Below are 15,252 nucleotides of genomic sequence, written 5' to 3' on the forward strand. Positions count from 1 at the left end.
TTCCCAAATGATGATTCCGAAGGGTGACATCCCCATGGAGGTGTGTCGGGTTGGCAGTTGAACTGACAATGTGATATCACAGCCAATAGGACAAGCATTCATCATGTGCATCTTCTAATTGTTTGTATGCTTTGCCGACTTGACATTGTATGCCTAATTGTATAACATGCCTAATTTCTTACTTGACTTACTTGCCTTATATGCTTCTACTTGTGTTTTACTTGCATTGTAAATATTTGTGCTTTCTACTGGGATTGAAGAGGCTTGGAAGGCGGTGGCGATAGGATCGCAAGGAGGATAGGTTGGTGAAGGCTGTGGGACAGTGGAGAATTATTAGTATAGAAAATCCACTAAGATAGATTACCCTTTTATTGTATTATGGTGTAAATTATGCTTTACTGTTTTTAGTATGCTTTAAGATAAATCTTGTGATGGATATGAACTCTAGGATTGCCTTTGGCGTCTTGGGGTCTTATATCTTATAACACTGGGCACTATTACGATATTGAGAACCTCCGGTTCTCAGACCATATTCTGTTGTTATTTTTCAGATGCAGGTTGCAACCCACCTTGGTAAGTTGCTCTGATGGTGATAGAAGCAGAAGATCATGATACTTTTTGGAGTCCTTTTTTATTATTTTGTTTATATATATCTCTCACTTTTGTATCTTACTTTTGCCTAGAGGCTTGTATTGAGAGAGAAAAACTTGTATAAGCTATTTTTGAACTTCAGATTCTATTTTGTCTGTATATATGATTAGTCGGCTTAAACTCCGCGAGCCGTGCTAGATTCTTATGATATTATACTCCTATCTTTTGTTATATTACATCTGTTTCTTATGCTTTAAGTTAGTAGCATCGTTAGTATGTTTTGTGCTTTTTAAATCCTGTTTTTGAGCTATATCATTCATCGGGCTTCTAGATTATATTATTTCTTCTTTATATTATATGTATGAGCTTAGAGCTATCGTAACCTTTGATTAACCTTTTCTTTACGACGTGAGGTAAAGCTTAGGCTAATTAGGGTGTTACAACCCTAATGTAGCTAAGTCAAAAAGTAAAACAAAAAAATGATAATGTTGCACAACAAACACATAATAGAGCCTGAAACAAAAAAAATCCAACACAGGAGGAGAGGCAGCGAGTCAGCAGAGATCGAGAGCAGGGCTAGTGCAACTAAACAATCAAACAGATTTATTTTAAATAACAAAACAATCAAAACACGAATCATACAATCACCAATTGCAAATTTTTTCTTCATAAAAATATAACAATGAAAGGATGAAACATATAATAAATCAAAAGATTACCAATTGTAAATTTTATTAATAACAGAAGTTAGAACAATATAAAATGAAGCATATAGTAACTCATTCAATCCCCAATTGGAAGAGAATATTGAAAACATTCATCATACAATGACTAAGTAGAAAACAATCTGCACAAAGCATATTGGAAGAGAAAAAATGGAAGATAGTCATAGTCTAAGCAAGTGATACTTGATTGGCAAAAAACATTATTACGAGCAAATGCATCTTGATTTATATTATCATCCATAATTGAAATTACAATTACAATCTAACCACAAGATTAAGAAACTAACTCCTATAAGAATTAAATAACCTATAATTCAATTCCAAAGATTTGTTAACAGAAATAACATGTTGATAACAAAATCGCTAATCAAAAACCAAAGTGACATTCATTTTTGTTTTCAATAATGATTAATTACAAAATTTCTTATATGATTTTGCAAAGGAATCACCATAAAATCCCACATATAATGAAATCAAATTGTAATTAAAAAGGGAACACGGATAGTAGTAGAGATATAATTCTTCTCCTACAGAAAGCATAGCATAAGTTAAATTCTATTAAATTCACTAAGCCAGTATCAATTTATCATCAAGAAGTAAGCCAGTGATAGAGTTAATCAACCAAGAGTCCAAGAACAAGTAAGAACATGCACTGACTGATTACCTTCGGCGAGGGCAGTGAGCAAAGATTTGAAGGAGAGAGAGAGGGAGCAACAATGTGTCGCAGAGAAGCTAGCGGCCGCAACGAGCACTCGACAGACGACGAAGCTGGACCTGGCGTCGCAATGGACGACAAAACTGAACCAGGCAAAGAAGCTGGCGACGCAACGAACTGGACCTGGCGATGGACGACAGGGCGGCAAGACCAGGTGAAGAAGCTAGCGACGCGCGAAGAAAAGAAGCTGGGGAAGAACGGCAGGGTTTGTCACATTTTTCCTTTCTTTGACAGAGGAAAGCTTGGTTTAAGGTTTCAAGGTGACTAAGAGCAATGGCCAGTGGCACTAATTGTCACTCCCTGCAGTAGTGGGGGAGACTTCTGTGACCTAGGGTTGTGATTTGTGTAAAACCCCTGATTTTTTAGAAATTAAATTATGAGATTAACTAAGATTTATGATAATTATTTATATTTATATTTTTAGAAAATTATCTTAAATCTTGAACTTTATTTTATGAATAAAGAAACTTTATTTAATTATGTCTAATTTTAAATTAGAGTAATCAATTGAAAATAATTTGTAAGTTAAAAAATAATTAATGTTTTCAAAGCTAATTATATTAGGTTAAAATTAGTTTTTAAATTATTACTCTATCTTTTCATTTTTTATTAAAATTCTTACCCTAATTTCTACCCACACCACTCTAACTCTAGCACAACATAACACACACTTACCTTACCATCTTTATACCATGCTACAATTCCCCCCTCCCCCAGTCGAAAGAAAGAAAGAAAGAGAGAAGAGGGGGAGCTACAAAGAGGGAAGAGAAAAAGAGAGGAGAAGGGGAGACGGCGTCGGAGGGGATGGGTTTCATCGTCGCCGTCGTCGCAAACTACATGTCGTCGTCGCTAACAAGGAGAAGAGAGAGCGCTCAAATTTGGGAGAAGGAGAGGCATCGCTGTTGGAGCCATGAGAAACTGCCGTCATCGAGGTCTTTGTGACCATCGCCGTTCATGCCAGTCGCCGCTGTTTGTCACTGCTTAATCGCCGTCTAATTCGTCACCGTTGCTGCTGGGTTGGCATCGACGCCACTGCTCGACATTCTAAGCTGTGCCACTGTGTTTGTGGCCGCCAGAACCACCACTGAAGGTATTGCTGCTTGGTTCAATTGTTACTCCTTAGTTACGGTAAGTTGTTCCTTATTTCGAACCTCTGTAGTTGCTATTCTATTGCGGACCATGAGAAAAGAGGTTTATTGGACGTGGACACGTTTAATTTTATGGGTTTCAAATTTGAGGTAGGGGATTTCTTTAAATATATTTTTATATTACGAAATTGTTATAAATCGATATAGATGTAAAAAATATATTTTTGTAATTTTGTGAGTCTTATGAATTAAACTGATTATTTTGGATGAATGTGATTGTTTGTTTGATTGAATTATTGATTGATTGAGTTGGCGTTGTGGTAATTAATGAAGCTTTATTTGGAATCTAATTTGTATGTTTATATTCAGGAATGGCTTGGTTTTGAAACCGTTGAAAAAGGTTGAGAGATGGTTTGGATGGAACCCTTGAAGGGTGGTAAAGTCTGAATTGTAGGGGAGGTGCTGCTGAAATTTTTATATATTTGTGTAAACTTGAATAATAAGAAAAATGGAAGGCAGTTGATGACACGTCATCTTAAGCGGTCTTAAGGTCCTTTTCTTATTTATTTTGCCCAATTTTCTCTAATAAAAGCCTAACTTTAAGCTAATTACAACTCAAGATGCAACAATTAAGGCCTAAGATTAATTATCCACAATATTAGAACCCTTAATCACATCTAGAAGATTGAAGATGCTAGAAGATTAGTCATAAGAGATTTGATACTTTAGATTTTGATTTGAATTTTCGTTTTGATTTTGAAATTGAAGTCAGTAGCTTATCTTTCTCTCCAGAAGATAAGTAGTTATCTTATCTCTCTTAAGGATAAGATTAGTTTAGTTTAGTTTTGAATTTGAATTCTAGAATATAGGCTATAAATAAGTGAACCTTGTTTACAAAGAGGAGATCCAGCTCCTCCGTAATCACTTCTTATTTTTTTTCACTTTTTCATTGGTAACTTATCCTCTGTCAAAGGGTTAAGGAGCTCTGTTTATATTTTCTATGGGTTATTAATCTACGTTTATTTATTTTGAAGTCTTGCATTGATCTATTTCATGATTAAGTTACTCGATTTTCATTCAGATTAATATTATCGAAAGGTATGCTAATCTCTTTTTAATTCTTTTATTATAATTGGAAATTTTGATATTTGAATTAAGCTTGAAAACTCTTTCACATGACTTTTTGAATTCGGCTAGGAATAGTGGTTCAATTAGTGTGCAATACATACATGATTTCAATCACTCTAATTATAAGTGACATATAATTCATATTAGAACAACTTTTGAAATTTGTGTTTTCTTTTAAGATTTAAATGGACAGGACTAGCTTGTTCGACCTAAGAACTACTTTTAAATCTTAACTGAATCTAAAATCAGCTTTTTTACTTAATCTCTTGATTAATTAATTGATGACTAATTAATGCTTGAGGAACTGAGGAGCCGATGAATTGAAAATCAATTACTAAAGATTTTTTCGTGAAAGAATTTTGCAATTTCAAGGTATTTAAATAAGGTTTGATTTCTCTAATAAGCATAAACATCTCCGTAGCTCTTGACTCTCACCATCACTGTCTTCTCTCAAATCATCATTCAAGCATTCAACATTCAAGATTTTCAAAGCTCTCAGCAAGGCTCAATCTTGCACTCCTCATCAATCAGGTTTTATCAATCTAATTAGGCTTTTAATATGATAATTACTTTCTCTATCCTTGAATTCTCGTGGGAACGATACTGTGGTATTACTTGAACAATTCGATGCACTTGTTGGTATCTGTGAGCTTCAATTTTCACTCATTAGTGGTGCTAATTTCATAAAAGCTAGGGGCTTTATTTTGAAACTTTATTTGGTTAATTTTGATTAAGGAACTATGCCTCGAGAACATATTTTAGTGAATTTAGAGTATTTGAACTTGATTGGTCAAACAAAAATAATTTTTTATTGACTAATTCAAATTAAAGAAATATGTTTTCGGAATGTTGGTGAAATCTTAAGTAATAAGGGTTAATTGAAGAATTAATTTGTTTGATTTTGAAGTAATTAAGTGATTGATTTAAGAATAAATAATTATGTTGTTTTGATTAGGATTGTAATTTGTAAACAGGATGATTTTTGAATCTTTTGAAAGAGATTTAAGCTTGAAATGGTTTTGAAGTTGCTTTTGAGTTTTCGGAAAATGTTACGAAAAAAGGTGTTGGTTTTTAAGGAAAATGATTTGAGAAAAAGTGTTAAATAGTGTGTAGTAAGAAAAGTGGTATTTTGTAAAGGATGAAATGATAATTTAACTGGTTTTCGAAAGAATGAATTTGGAAAGATGTATGTTTTGAATGTGCTAAGTTTTTGGGTAACAAGTGATTTCTGACTAAGTTCGACGGGCCATAACTAGGCCTTCAGACCTCGAAATTTGTTGAAACTTATTTTAAATAAAAATGGGATTTGTCTAGTTTATGTCATTTGAAGAACGAACGAGAAATGGTTTTTGAAATAAATGTTATGAGGGTTTGAAAACTGTACTATAAAACTGAAACTTCGAAATTTTGCAGCACACTAGAATTTTGTTGGTGCGCACACACACAAAGGTGTGCATGCACACTATACAGGGCCATTGATGAAGCCTGTGAGTGCGCACAAGGTGGTGCGTACGCACACCAACAAAAAGTTGCAAGCTGCGCGTACACACAGGGTGGTGCGCACGCACCTGTCGGGGAAATTGGCTCTTGTTCTGTGCGTGCGAACAAAAGTGTGTGCGTATACGTCATGTTTTTTTGGAAAGAACTCTGTTTTTGTCTTTATAGTCTTCCCGGCAAGCTTGTAACCCTGTGAATCTCATATGATTTTTGATAACTAATTTTTTAGCTTTGAAATTAGCATGGATAAATCCAATGAATTTGAGTTTCCAATTGGTATGTGAACCCAGTTGTGAATTTTAGATAAACTGAGAAATGAAGGTGATTCTTGGCACGAGATTAACATAATATTAATATATTGTTATCAAAGTAAATGTGTCAAGTATGATTTTGAATTGTAAATATAAAGACTTATAGTGTCAATTTTAATTATGATTGAATCTGATTATGACAATGAGTATGATTTTGAATCGTGATGAATATGACTATAAAGACTTATGGTTTCGATTATAATTATGAATTGAGTTTGATTGTGATTTTGAGCTTAATTGATTGCGAATATTATTGAGTTGTGATCGCGGAGCAAGGACGGTGGTGAATGTTGCTTGTGTACTTTTTCGAGATTTGTAAAAACTTATGATTATGATTGAAAAGTGTGCCAGGCACTATATCCCAAGAGTGTGCATGGGCACTAATCCTAGATAGGTTAGTTCTGAGCAAGGACGATGGTAATCCTGCTTGTTCGTGGTTCTCGGTAAGGACGATGGTTAATCCTGCTTACTCGTGGTTTAATGTGATAGGCAAGCAAGGTGGTTAATCCTACTTGAATATTCTGGGTGAGGACGGTTGGTGAATTTCGCTTGTTTGTGGAACCTTCGTGTAAGGACGATGGTGAATCCCACTTACTCAAGTCGGGTTCTGGCAATATAATTAACGCGTGAGCTCATGGCTAGTAGAACAGCCATGCATTATGTGCATCTTATGACATTGTTTGGGTATGCATATTATATTTGGTTTGCCTATGTGAATATTTCTGTTTAACTACTAATTATCATACTTGCTGTTATTGTTCTTGATTGTGTTTGAACTTCATTACTTGTGATTGTGACTGGTTAGTTCGGATTATGGTGGTTTGAGTGTTGATTGATTGTGCTTGGGCCGGAGGCCGTGATTGATTTATGTTTAAGGTTCAGCATAGTATAAAAAATCAAACTGGTTCAGCATAGATTTAATGAACCTATGCTTGGAACATATTGGTCATTCATATAATTTAAGTAACTTTTAAGACTTTTATAATTGAAATATGAATTTGAATTTTTGGATAATTAAGTGTGGATTTTCGAAATGATTCATAAGACGAGTGATGATCACTGTGGTTGAAAATAACTTTCTTTTCATTTATCTTCTTATGACAATTCTAAAACTCCTCTGGTGAGACCGTGTGGTTAGGTTCTCACCCCCTACAAAATTATCTTTTCAGAAAACGAACAAAGAAACTTATGAAGAGATTACTACGTTTTTGGTTATGCGATATTGTTGTATTAACTTAGTTATTATTTTTTCCTCGCCATTATTTTCATTATATTTTTGTAAAGAGGGATAGGAGTCATGATTGTAATGATATGTAATGTTTCTAAGTTACTTGGTTAAAAGCTCCTATTTTATTATTAAATATATGGATATTGTCGTAATGTCCATCGCTATTACAATGGCGCAATTGAAAGCATATCATTCTAGTAGTATGCTGTTACATTTTAGGGGTGGGGGATTGTAGCGTAGAGGAATGGGGCTGAGAACCAAAGAGAACCTTGACGCGTTCTTTTTCTTAACAACGCAAATGATGTTGCTTTTAAAAAAAACCGACCAGGTCTCAATTTGGTCTGACCAGCTGGTTCCCAACCAATTCAATGATTTTAGCCTGTTTTTACTGTAGCAGTTTTTTATGATGAACCGAACCGTATTACTGTCCGGTTTGAGGTTAGACTGGTCAGACCAACTGGTTCGGTCTGGTTTTCAGAAAGGAAAACGACAAAACTTTCGAAGGAGAGGGTGAGAGGAAGGTGCCTGCGCACGCACCGAATGACTAGATCTTTACGCTCTTAATTCCTTCATGTATCACCATTTGCTTAAAAAAAATAACAATCAATACTCTTTTTATATTTATTTTTATCTTAATTGATATTAATTAGTTTTTTTAATTTTTACTGTTCTTTGTAGGTCGAATGAATTCCCACTTGTTATATATTTTTGCATTTGAAATCCGTTAAATGTATAAAAACTTTAGAACTATTAGTTTCTTTTTCTTTTAATACATTAAGAGTATAAAAAATTTAAGGTGCGTTTTAATTTATATTTATATTTTTTATTTTTATTTTTTGTATTTTGTATTTTTTGAATTTTATGAAAAAATAATAAAAATAATAAATTCTTATATTTTTGTTTCCAATTCCTATTTTTTTGTCATAAAATTCTGAAAACAAAAAATACTAAAAATAAAATAAAAAATAAGAATCTAAACCAAATGCGCCTTATATTTTTAACAAGAGCAATATTAAAGAATCAACAATATAACCATCAATTTTAGCTAAAATACTATAGTGGATAGTTAAACAAACTCAATATAAAATCTACTAAAAATTAGTTTTCATTGAGTTTGAATTTTAAATGTTTTTCTAATTGAATTTAGGATATTTTTATTTTTAAGAATTTTGAATATTTTTTCTTGTATTGAATATTAACGGTAATATTGAGTTTTAAAAAAGTTTTTCTTTTAATAATTATCCTCTTGAATAATCATACACATTTAAGTCATTTTGTTAACCAAATTTAACCAAATTAGTCTAACATAATAAAAATTAGTTATAACTAATATTATTCTAAACCTTATTATTTTATTTAGTTGAATTTGATTTATAAAAAGACTTGAATATATAGTACTACTCTTATCTTTTTTACCTTTTAAATTAATATCTTTAGAACACTTATAGTTACAATCATTCCGCCTATTTATTATTGCCATGCACCTTCAAACGATGGCTAGAGCTGGGTGGTTAGTACTTACTAAAGGATGGTGAGTTTTTAACCTGTACCTGGCTAAATGAGATGAATGATACACCTGGTACTTTTTGGATTGTTGTTCCTCCTAAAATATTGACACGTGAAATGTGAGTTGGTGACCTGACATGGGATGAGTTACTTTTATGACCAATGAACTGAATTGCAGGTCTTTATGCGACATAGTTACCTTGATCTTGGGTTTATGTTGCAATAGTGTAAGTTTGCCATGCTTAAATATAAAATATCTTTTGGCATTGTTTTTGGGCTTATGTTGTACTAATATAAAGGGCATAGGTTGTTAGATAATAGCAAAAATCTCAAGGAGCAAAAGATTACTTCAACAATTTTTTAGAAATTGGCTAAAAAAACAATTTTTTAGAAAAGTCTACAATGAAAAATGAATTCTCTTAATTGTTAAAAAAAAAATTAAAAGTACAAAGTATGATCTCTAATTCTTTGTTGCTCTCTCTCTCATATTTATTCTTAGTTTCACTTATAAAATTAATGGTGAGAGATCACGCTTTACACCCTCAATTGTTAAAAAAAATTGAGAGGATCCATTTTCCCTATGATGAAGCCGGTGATCCTCTTATTTCTGATGATGACAGTGATAATGATAGTTATGAGAGCACAGAAATTAAAGCCAAGTCGAAAAAGAAAAGAAGAAAAAAAAAGGCCAAGTGAAAAATATATAAAGTATATCAAAAATTAAAATAAAATAAAAAAATATAAAAAATTTTTATCCCCAATAAATAAATGTTATGTTAATACTCTCATTTGGTCTAAGTCGCTTCTAGTGAGTGAGATGCAGCAAGTTCAAGAAAAATCACTAGAAGAAAATAGCTCTATTGTCACGCTTTAAAAACGTGGCAAAAAGTTGAAAAAAGCATGGTGATTAATTTTTGCCTTGCTTTTTGAGCTACCGGCACGCTTTTGAAAGGGTCACATCTGTAAGGGTGCCAATTGTTCTATCTCAACGCTTTTTTTGCCACGCTTTTACAGATTGGCACGCTTAAAAGTGTGTCCATATGTAAGAGATATGGCCACGTTTTAAAAGCATGCCTATATGTGAGATATGGCCACGATTTGGCCACGCTTTTGAAGCATGCCAATAAAGAGAGATATGGCCATGCTTTCAATGCTTGACAATAGAGAGAGATATGACCACGATTTTAAAGTGTGGCAATAGCGAGAGATACGGCCACGCTTTTAAAGCGTGGCAATAGCCTTATCAAATTAAAATAAAAAATCATTTTTCTGACTTTACCTTCTTTCGTGCATAATATAAATTTTTCGTTCTTTTTTATTACCAAAGCTATAAATATTGTATGCAATTTTTGTTACAAGACAAATCAAACAATAATTAGCGTCATATATAATTTTTGCTATAATTATTTTATACATTAAAAAATTAATACTCAAATATAAAATAAATCTCGAGTTCAAAATCTCTGATTTCTCAACAAGCTTCTCAAACTTCCTTCCCGTAGATCGTACATAAGGCTTGGTATGGCTATGAGAAACACCAGGAGCAGGACCAAAGTGTTTATAGCTGCCCTGGAATTCTTTGGGCCTCTAAGAAGGACCTACATTCATACAACAATATATAAACCAAATTAACCATCAAAAAACTGATCACTTTAACATTTCCAAACTTAACCTATCATAATGCATAGTACCATTATAATTCACAAACAAATATATACTTGGTTTCATATGATTCATTCAATCAAACGGTATAAATATTGTTTGAACCAGTCCAGCTCAAATATCTATTGATAAGTTTATATGTCATACTCATAGACATCATTTGAAACTAGTAAGTGTATTATATATCTAATCTATACATACCGTGTTCTATCCGAGAGGTGCCCTAAGTGCAAGCTGATCAAATGTCAAGCATTCACCACCAGCCTTCTCTATTCTAGCACGTGCAGTCTTTGTAAACCTGAGTGCAGTAACCTTCAATGCAGGAACTTCAAACGCTCTGATATCGTTGGTTACAATTCCCACTACCACGACAATTTTACCTTTCAGCATAAAAAAACAAACATCCATTAGAGAGTATAAGTACTCAAAACTTGAAAGGATTCCTATCTTACCTCTGAGAAAGATAAGAGAGGGAAAAACAAACCTTGCTCTTCATGAACTTAATCAAATGTGACAAAGAAAATGGAGACTAGTTAACCTTGCTCATGAACAAGCGCTTTAGTATCACGGCATTGAAATGGCTGCCGGTCCTCCTCACAAGGAAGCGGTCAAGCTAATCTTGTCACACCAAATCAAAACCGTCCAAATACATACTTTGATAAAGAACAAATAAATCTTTAAAACAGATCAAAATTTGCACAATTTATAGTTAAAGGAGTTCCCTCAGTATAATAAAAGGAATAATCAAATGTTATTCAGCATTAGCATGGTAAAGAATAACAGCACCATTGGGAACCTTGCGAATTACAAGCACTAAAGTATTACTAAAAAGCATAAATCATAACGTTATTATTCAGAACATTATTAATCAGAATTTGGTACATATTAGAGCATATGTTTGTTTTAGATCCTAATCTACAATCTTAAAATTAATGACTAATAATGAGCTAAAATGGACACCAGAAATTATGCATAGCAAATATAAGAACTCCTTGGGTGCAGTGTAGCAAACATCCACATGATTAAATCGTTTCAAAGAAGCAAAAAATTAACTATATGATAAAAGTTTATCCAAGCAAGGAACATAAGCAGGGATTTATGGTTTTTAATAATTTTTAAATGATTACAAGCTCTGTTCAAATCAAACACATAGCAGCGCAAATGAAACAACCCACTTTCCCCAACAATGCCTAAGAATTAGCAAAGTTTAAGTATAAATGAACAAAAGTCTCTACCTGAAAATGCACAATTATGAATTTTACAAACCTTGTGTTGAACTGGAAGTCATAGAAGGCCTTCCCCTTCTGCACTTCCAAACACTCCTGCCAAATAAATAAATAAACAGAAAGTTTAGAAAAGAATTAGAATTAGTATTCATAATTTCATCTGAATTAGAAGTGAAAGCGTGAAGCAGTTGAGGCGTTCACCTTGTCGAGATCATTGCGAGAATGCGAGAGGTTCTCGTAGTTTTTGTACTGCTTCAATTGAGTCTCGCAGTACTTCTGTAGTTGTAGTTAAGCTTCTCCCATGGAATCCCTTGTATATCTTTCCCATGGAGCTTCAGCACAGCCACACGCAAGAGGAGACAGAGACCGGCAATACAGGAGGAGAAACAGAGCATTACGGGTTTCAGCCATAGAGGAAGGAGCAACTTTTGAGGGCTTACGAGAGAATGAGCACGATGGAGGCTTTGAGACGGAGGGAGCGCCGACGGAGGGAGCAGGGTTAGGGTTGGAGGTGCGATATGATTAAAAAGCTCTGGGACGATGAAGAATGATGAAAAACATTTAAGTGTAGGTGTTAACAGTGAAGTGTTTTTGCTCAGTATATTAAACATACCTATTGGCACGCTTAAAAATTGTCAAGTATGCCTACTCTATTGGCACGTTTATAAAGCGTGCCTATTGCTATCTATGGCTATGCTTTTAAAGCGTGGCACAAAAAAATGTGGTCAAATTTTTAATCAATTGTCATCCTCATAAAAGCACGGCCATTGACCAATGCGTGGCAATAAAAAGCGTGACCAAATCTTTAATCAGTTGCCACCCTCATAAAAGTGTGGCCATTGACCCATTTTGCCACGCTTTTCAAGCGTAGCAAGAAAAAATATGGACAAATCTCTAATCAATCGCCACACTCATAAAAACGTAGCAATTGACCTCTTTTGGCCACGCTTTTAAAACATAACAAAAAAAATGTAGCTACGGGCCTTTTTTCTTTTAGTAAACAGAGTAACTATTTTACTTAATCATTAGTTTCAGTTTCCCTAGAGTTTCACAAGCTTCATTAATAGTTACATTAAACGCTCAAAGCAAAATAGCAATCTTCTGGGACTTTTTGGGGTCAAGCACCCTATAAAAATATCATTGTAAAACTTATATGTATAATTTATGAGAATATTATTGTAATACTTATATATTTAAAAATTAAAAGATTCTTGTTCTAATCCATATGCATATGCATATGGTTATAATAAGAACTTATATTTACATATGAAGTATTTGCTGGAAATTGTAGGATCAATAATAAAAACTTGTATCCATTTTGAGCAGCTTCATGCATGCACTTCATGTTCATTAATTTCTTTTATTGTCAATGGTTTCATGTTATTATTTTGCTTTAGTTTCTTATACGTGTTTGGCTTGTTCAAAGCAAAATGATGTACATGACCAAAAAAAACACAAAATGATTCATTAATGGATTATTGTAGGTCCATCTGCTCAGCACGGGACTTTTATGAAAATATTTATTTTTTAAAAAGACTATTAAACAATTTTGAACAATGAGGTCTTTAGGAATTTCATGCAAAAACCGGTCAACAAAATACTAATTTGTGTCAAAAGTACTGGATGCATCATTCACCTCGTTTAGTCAGGTAAAGGTTAAAACTCACCACTAGAATTGCTTATATATAATGTCTTGCAACATTCCAATTAAGGGCGGCGTTGGGTCATTTTTCATTTCCACTTACTACTGCACCTTTAATTTAAATTTCAAAAAGAAAAAAGTTTCTTTTGTTTATACACTAATGGTAGTAAGCTCTTGAAACTTTGGAAAATTGTCTGAGTGTACCACAGTTCCATTTGTATGATTAAGGCATTACTTTTGCATCCAAAAGTTATGCAGACAGGATTGTCTTCTCGCCTAGGTAGTAGTGACGCGTGACCCACGTTGTGAGTTCAAGTTTTTTGTGTATAAAGTCTATGGGGGTTACAACTCAACTTTCAAACTCTAATTTCTATTTTGTTGGGACCTCGGAGGAGTTTGAGTTTTGATGTACCAGTGTCACCGCACGCTTGCACTAAATCCAAACGAACTCAAATTTACCCTCAGCTTCATTCTTTCCAACACTATAAATTCTGTCAATTTTTCCATATTCTTCTCCTAAAACAAATATAGACTAAATACACAATTTAATTTTTGACGATTATTTCTAAAGACAAAGTATTTGTTGGTAAAAAAAATGATTAATTTGATCTTTGTCTTTTTGATAAAAAAAAAAATGATCAATCTGATCTTTGTCTCTTAATCTAATAGGACAAAGCGATTTTTTTCGTATTTCTGCTGTTAACTTATAACAAAAATGACTTAAGTAGTACGTTTGGGTAATGTGCTGGCACATTAATTACCATATTTTTATTGCCAGATTTGTTAGAGACATTTTTATTTATAAATTTAAATTGATCAGAAATTTATTTGTCCCTTTTCATTCTAACAAAATAATATAGTCTTGAAGTCAAATTAATTAAGAACTTATTTGTTAGAAACCTATTTATTCTAAAAAAAATTTTGATACAATAATTTTTTCAAATTAATTTTTTATTATTATGACACTCATTATATTACTATCTTTTCAATAAATTATTAAATGTCCAGTATAGTAAGTATAAATTAATTAATAAATTATTTAAATTTAAAATATAATTTATTATAAAACTAAGTAAATAATTCTAAATGTAATTTTTATATATAAATAAAAAATTATGCAAATAAGAACAACAAATATTAATAAAAATTAAAAGACAATTTAAAAATTATTGATCACAATATTTAACATATGCGACACATATAATGAAAGTTATAATATTCATACTAGGCTTTGAATATGATATATACAGTCATATATAATGATTTAGACTGAACTATCTATAACTTTATATATGTAAACATCATTTTATTATTAAATTGACCAACTTTGTTGAAATATGTGCTAGTTAACTTTATTGACTTGATGTCACTCTTCGTAGTTTTTTATCGTGTAAATTTTGTGAGTATTTTTGCATAAAGATAATAATAAAAAATTATTATTTTTTAAACATTAAGAATGTTACTTGTTTAGTATCTAAAAATTCATTCATATATCAAGTATTATTATAAAACTACTACAAAAGAGATTAAGAGACTCCAAATTTTAATTACAATTCTATAATACTAGTTGTTCCGAAGATTACCTAAAATTGAGTTATTTTTGGGTTTGAATGTGAGGTCTAGACTTTTTTTAGAGCAGCGTCCGATTTCTACTAGTGTCGATAAATAGGTCTCTGATAAACAAGCCTCTAACTAATTTAACCTCAAAATAACGTTGTTTTGTCAAAGTGAATATGGATAAATAGGTCTTTGACTAATTCGGATTTAAGAACAAATAGGCCCCTAATCAATTTGACAGTGACAGTATGACATTGAATGTGCCAGCTCATCACCCAAATATGCTACATAAGTAATTTTCGTTGCAAGTTAATGACAGAAATGATAGAGGGATTGCATTGTCCCATTAGATTAAGGGACATGAACTAGATTGATC

At 32.5% G+C, this 15,252-nt stretch overlaps 1 non-coding gene and 1 pseudogene across 1 annotated transcript; both read right to left on the minus strand.

Annotated features, from left to right (window-relative positions):
- Window positions 1–10,107: 10,107 nt before the first annotated feature.
- The window catches only part of LOC107493760 (60S ribosomal protein L18-2-like), a 9,433-nt pseudogene continuing 4,288 nt past the window's right edge, over window positions 10,108–15,252 (minus strand).
- On the minus strand, window positions 11,168–11,247 carry LOC127739994 (small nucleolar RNA snoR53Y). Its single transcript, XR_008000735.1, has one exon. It is a non-coding gene; the product is annotated as a small nucleolar RNA snoR53Y (small nucleolar RNA).

The sequence above is a fragment of the Arachis duranensis genome, chromosome 6, assembly GCF_000817695.3.
Source record: "Arachis duranensis cultivar V14167 chromosome 6, aradu.V14167.gnm2.J7QH, whole genome shotgun sequence".
Classification (NCBI taxonomy): domain Eukaryota; kingdom Viridiplantae; phylum Streptophyta; class Magnoliopsida; order Fabales; family Fabaceae; genus Arachis; species Arachis duranensis.